This window comes from Dinoponera quadriceps, unplaced genomic scaffold (genome assembly GCF_001313825.1).
Source record: "Dinoponera quadriceps isolate SergipeBrazil2010 unplaced genomic scaffold, ASM131382v1 scaffold662, whole genome shotgun sequence".
NCBI classification, from domain to species: Eukaryota; Metazoa; Arthropoda; class Insecta; order Hymenoptera; family Formicidae; genus Dinoponera; species Dinoponera quadriceps.
In genome coordinates, this window is record NW_014554750.1 from 11419 (window position 1) to 18420 (window position 7002).

A 7002-nucleotide genomic window follows, 5' to 3' on the forward strand; every position below is an offset into this window, starting at 1 on the left:
TGCCTACGAACTACGATTTGCGGACAGCATTGGTTTTTCGTTATCATTTGAAGAAAACTGCTGCAAAATCGCATCGAATGCTTGTCGAAGCTTGCGGTGAACATGTTCTTCGTAAAACACAGTGTTTCGGGTGGTTCAAAAAATTCAAAAGTGGTGATTTTGAAGTGAGAAACGAAGATCGTGGAAAACCATCGAAAAAGTTCGCAAACAATGAATTGTAAGCCTTATTGGATAAAGATGATACTCAAATTCAACAAGAACTCGCGGATGTATTAAATGTGACGCAGAAAGCTGTTTCAATTCATTTGAAAAACGTGGGAAAGATTCAGAAAGTGGGAAAATGGGTTCCGCATGAACTGAATGAAAGACAGCAAGAAAATCGAAAAACCACTTGTAAAATGCTGCTCGACAGATACAAAAGAAAGTCCATCGTATCATGACAGGTGATGAAAAATGGATATATTTTGAGCATCCTAAGCGTCAGAAATCATGGGTGAATCCAGGCTAAGCATCGACATCCACTGCAATCGCTTTGGAAAAAAGACAATGCTCTGTGTTTGGTGGGATCAGAAGGGTGTAATCTATTATGAGCTGTTAAAACCTCGTGAAACCGTTAACACTGATCGTTACCAACAGCAAATGATCGATCTAAATCAAGAATTGCGTGAAAAACGACTGGAATATGGAAAAATGCATCACAAAGTTATTTTGCTCCAGGATAATGCCGCATCATGCACAGCAAAACGGGTCAGGGAAACGATCGAGGCGTTCAGTTGGGAAATACTAACTCATGCGGCTTGTTCTCTAGACTTGGCTCCGTCCGATTATCATTTATTCGCATCAATGGGACACGCTCTCGCTGAACAACGCTTCAATTCATATGAAAATGTACGAAAATGGCTCGATAGCTGGTTCGCTTCAAAAGAAGAAATGTTTTTTTGGCATGGCATTCATAAACTGCCGGAGAGGTGGGAAAAATATATAAATAGCAATGGACATTATTTTCAATAAAATATTTTTTATCATTTTTAAACAACAGACGTCTAATTTTTACAAATAATTCCGATTTCATACTTCTACACCTGGCAATTACGCTCAATAAGCCATAGGTAGAAATTATGAAACATCTACTACTGAATGTAGTAGTGGCCCAGTACAATAGGCGACTCAAAAACCAAAAAGCCTTAGGTTAAAATCCCAGCATACGGTAAACAAATTTTTCAAATAAAATGATATCAAATAAAGTACCATGTAAATAAGATTTTCAGGAACAAACTCCATTGGCATTCACTTCCTCAAAAGAGGAAGAAAGTGAGAGAGAGAGAACACATTAAAAAAAAAGTTATATACGAGGTTTGTTCAAAAAGTATCGCGAATTTTGAATTTCCACGGGTTACGTTTATTCGATTTTCGATTTTTTTGTGGCGTTATGTTGGTACTCATGTCCCTTACTTATGCCGACAAGTTCGGCCATTTTGAATATTCAGTTTATCTTTGACAGCTGTTTTGCTTGGACGTGTTTTGGCTCGTCTTCGATTTTTGCCTATTCCAAAAAATGGATCAAAGAATCTAACAAAATGAAGTGCGCGGACGCATTCCGAATGTTGACTGTGGCATATGGTGAAGCTACCTTGGACCGAAGCAACGTTTATCGGTGGTACAAAATGTTCTCAGAGGGCCGAGAAGATGTGGAGGACGAAGAGCGTGCCGGACGCCCGAGCACGTCAACAACAGACGAAAATATTGATGAAGTGTAGAAAATAGCATTAGCCAATCGTCGAATCACCGTTAGAGAAGTTGCTGAGGACATAAACATATCGATTGGCTCGTGCCATTCGATTTTTACTAATGATTTCGACATGAGACAGGTCGCCCCCGGGGAGACCCCGCGAAATTCGTACGAACGCCCTTGCTCACACATCGTTGCTTGTGCGCGAATTTTTGGCCAAAAACAACACACTAATGATGCCGCAGCCACCGTATTCCCCAGACCTGGCCCCCTGTGACTTTTTCTTGTTCCCGAAACTGAAGAGGCACATGAAAGGACGACGCTACGCTACGATTGAGGAGATAAAGACGGCATCGAAGGAGGAGCTGAACAAGATCACAAAAAATGATTTTTTGAAGTGCTTCAAGGATTGGAAAAGACGTTGGCATAAGTGTATAATATCTGATGGGGATTACTTTGAATGAGACAAAATAGATATTCATGAATAAATAAATAATTTTTGAAAAAACACAAAATTCGCGATATTTTTTTAACAGACCTCGTAAATGGGGTTTCTGATTAAAACGACTGTCTAAAGAGTAGAAACCTGTGTTATAGAAATCCTGAGATAAGAAAACTATCTATAGATTATATATTCTCAAACTCCCTTGAGATTATATACTCTCAAACTCTGTAGAGATTATATACTCTCAAAAAAGAGAATAAATACCCTCAACGAAGAAGTAAATAAATTATTTATTTACTTTTTTTTGTTTTTGTAATCGAGTTGCTGTATTGGTTAAATAGTTATAAATTATTATTTTTTGTACAGCTACTAACAAACTTTTCTAATATAGCTAGTAGGAGAAGTAAGCGTTATATTACTGGCTAGCAGCTTACTATGATTTTCCATTTTATGCCTACGTACTCTTAATCTAGCTATTGGCTAATTATATTGGGAGTACAAATGAGTTCGTTCAGTTTTCAAAAGATGGCTCCAGCTGTTATGAATATTTCATAGAGACAGCTGATTGCAATAGTTTCAGAGAGGTTAGACATCTGTCAATAATATTCAGTTTATATCGCTTTAAGTTTCATACGAAATCTCTGTTTTTTACTGTGTTGAATATGTCAAAATTTTGTGTTAACTAAGCAGCATTTGCGGGAGGTTTTAGTTTTTTACATTAATTTGAAGAAAAGTGCAGCTGAAGGGCATCGAATGCTTGTAAAAGTTTATGGTGACAACTCTCCAAGTGATAAATCATGTAGGGAATGGTTTCGACGTTTCAAGAATGGTGATTTCAGCGTTGATGACAAGCCTCGTTCTGGACAGCCAAAACAATTCGAAGACAAAGAATTGGAGGCATTACTCGATGAAGGTCTAAGTCAAACACAAGAGGAGCTTGCAGAATCATTGAAAGTTATGCAACAAGCAGTTTGAGACGTGCATCACGAGAAAAACGGCCGGAGCAAAGACATGACAAAATTATTCTTCTGCATGATAACGCTCGGCTTCATGTCGCAAAAGTCGTAAAAAATTATTTGGAAACGCTCAAGTGGGATATAATACCGTAACCGCCGTATTCGCCGGACATTGCTCTTTCTGATTACTGTTGTTCCGACGGATGCAGCACGATTTGGTAGGTTACCGGTTCACTTCTTTCGCAGAAATCGAAAATTTGCTCCTAACTTGGATCGCCTCAAAAAACGAGATATTTTTTCGAGATGGAATTTGAAAATTGCCTGAGAAGTGGGAAAAAGTAGTAGCCAGCGATCGACAATACTTTGATTAATCTGTTCATTCCTTTTGTTCTGAAATAAATGTATTTTTGACCACAAAAACGGACCGATCTAATTTGTACTTCCAATACTAATATAATCATTAAGAGAAATGAAAGTTATATTTCTGCCTAGCAGCTAGCTAGTGCCACTGGATAATGGCAATGTAAACCACAATTTTTCTATGTCATGACTAGAGAGTCACTAAATTCAATTTTTGCTTAGGACAACCTTTGGCCATATATTGCTATTACGACGTAAAAGATGTTAAACTATATTTATCTTGAGCTGAGACATTTTCCTTCACGCGATTTAATTAGCAGACTTAGCCCTTTTCGACTACCACTCATTCAAGTCGATATAACATTCATAGACTATACAGTACTGTTGGAATTGTCTGAAATCCAAAGATTCATCAATAACTTCAATGCTTCCAAACCGATACACTTCTTCAGCGACGGAATCCGCTAATTTCGCGAAAGATAAAAGGAAGCAGACAATCGCAAACATTTTGATGATTAGATTGTGATTTGTATTTTTTCAAATTCCAAAATTGAAAAAAGAAGATTAAAAATTATGCTACATTTAATAATACAAATTTTTGAGCTACTGTGTGTATTTCAATTACGTCACCCATAATTACATTAGTCTTTTTATAACATTTGAATGCAGCTCTTTGCTCAGGTCCTACTTTTTTAGTCTTAATTTTATCGTGTTAAAGCGAGTGTACACTAATATGTTACTCTATTATTTATGTTCATTCCAATACCATGTATATGTAATTTGACAGCTGACAGATCACCTGTTTATGCATGATTGTCAATTTATAAGTTCACTTCGTCATAATTTTTGTGTGTTCCAAAATATGACAAATAAAATCTATCGCAAACATCCTGTGACCGAATGTACAAATATTTTTAACGTAATTAAATTTTTAATATTTCGCTTTTGTTTTTTACAAAAATTTACTTTCAATCATAGATATACATGTATCATTAATATTAATGTTCTCATGTTTTGATATCACTGTATCATCGGCAAACTGAAACAAAATTCGGGTGACGTTATTATATTCGTATCATCGGCAGGTGGCAATGTGTTAACTAAACATGAAAAAATAATAAAATGAAATGATGCGTGCGTAAAAAGATTTTCTTTTCTTTACTAGCTAGTTATTAAATATCCATAATAAATATTTACAGATCACTGTCATTAAAGCGTAGGGTAAAATCAGTCCTTAGATGCCGATTTAAAAGTTAATATTGCGTGCAAAACCCGTCAAACGAGTCAGTCAGGAAAGCATAAATTTAATGAATCGCACTAACACAGCGTATGCGATTATTGCCGTCGATGGCGAAAGTTCGGCGATTGCGGACAGCGCTCGACCTCTACGAAGACGCATGCATTAGCATCACATGTGCGCATCGCTTATGTAACAACCGCGTGTCGCTTTTAAACGAGCAGCCGCAGGCAGTATGTCGAAGAATGTTTTAAAGTAGGAAAATAACATCGAGCGAAAACTTGAAGAGATAAATATAAGAGATGTATAAATTCCGAAGAAAAAGATAAATGAGAAATTAATTATTTTTTATTGAAAAATTGAATTCCTCAATCCAGAAAAAAAAAATTGAATTCGGCCATCCAGAAGGATTCTGACAGTATTTAATTTTACATAAAGAAATTAAATTTAACGAAACAATGTATAAATTATTAAAATAATTAAAGGATTCATATGAAAATGATTTAGAAAAAGGTGATTTAAAGAAAGCTTAAAAAGCGATGTATATATTTTGCGAATTGAAAGGGAGATCCCTTTGTTCTTTCTCTCTCTCTCTCTCTCTCTCTCTCTCTCTCTCTCTCTCTNCTCACTCACTTTCTATGAAAATTGATTCGTTCTTGACATGGCATGAAAGAAAGCCGGTCAGGAATTCGCCTCAGGATATAGTAAGAGATCGAAGAACGATGCGAATGATTTCGAACACCGGAACCAGCGGCGATTCCTGGAGGAATTTTTTGAAAAATTTCCAGATAGTGTCTAAGATAGTGAAATCAAACAACGAGAGAATGTCCCGTTGATAAGAAATTCGATTATCCGTCATTAAGCTAACAGTAACGAATATTAATTTCAGCTATCCAGAATATCGATCAGAGTGAAAGAGAGAGAAACGAAGATAAAGAGATTGAAGTGGGATCAAAATGTTTTCTTCTATTCAATCCGATGAAGTGCATTATTCCTGACCTTTTCCATTCATTGTTAAACTCGAAACGATTCCCCAATCTCGACGTGATGCGAGTTACAATTTGTTTTAATCGTTTATTGTAGATAAATAGTTTAGTGATTGTAAAATTTTATAATATAGTAACGGTAAATTTTGAGCGCGAGCATGGTATAAAAGACAGCGTACTAGTCTACTATTCTTAACGGTCCTGTATTCGGTTCCAATAGAAGCCAAAATATTAATGCTGGTGTGTCTTCTTGGAAAAAAGTAGCAACCTACTGAAAATATCTTTGCTAAGAAAACCTCTCTAAATAATATGCTGCTCGGAACTGGCGTTAAACCGTAGGTCCCATATGCCTGCGTATAATCAGCGTATAATCACCACAGGCATATAAGAGAGAGAAAGAGATAGATTACCACTTCTGACCACGGGCATTAGAACTAAGAAGAATGATAAATTAAAATTTATATTTTTTTATGTTTCACATGAAAACCTACTTCTCTAGTGATGTGTGAGTACGTCGCATTCAAATTATAAATGAGGTCGTGACTAAGCATATTTATATATTTATTTATAGTTGCTTAACAGGAAAATATTTTTGAGGCCGCATTGCATTAATATAAATAGATCCACGCAAGTTTCCCAATCGTGCTAGTATAATTATATAACCAATTTCATTAACTTATTCCGGAATTATATGTTGGGAAACTAATTACTTAAACCGTTACATAATATGGCCACACATGGGAAATTCATAATCCCTTTTGTAAAAACTTCCATGTTTTAGCTTTCAAGATATCACAAAAGAATTCTTCTAATTAGATTTTTCATAAATAAACTGATAAATTATAATTGTCAAATTGGTCAATCATTGTTCACAAATACTCGGCTAATTCTTTTATATTATTTTATCTTTTATCATTAGTAATCACGTACTTTGATTATTACACATAACTAGACTTGAAACTTCAGTTTATGCCCTCTTCATTTAAATTCGCTCGGACACTAATTATCTCAGATTGAAACTTCGATATACTTAAAGAGATGTCATAAGATGCACATAAGAACTTTGCCCGATAAAATATTGACATCTTCATGTGATGTAAAATCGATAACAGACTTAATAAGTTTCGATAACGCAGAGACAACAATATCGTTATGATATGATGCATAATGTTGTTACATAGCACTGAAATTATTATGTTACTTTATTTGTATTCCTTATATATATAAAACTTGTGTAATTGTAAATACAACACAGATGTGAATAAGAGGAATATTCTATTTAATAAAGG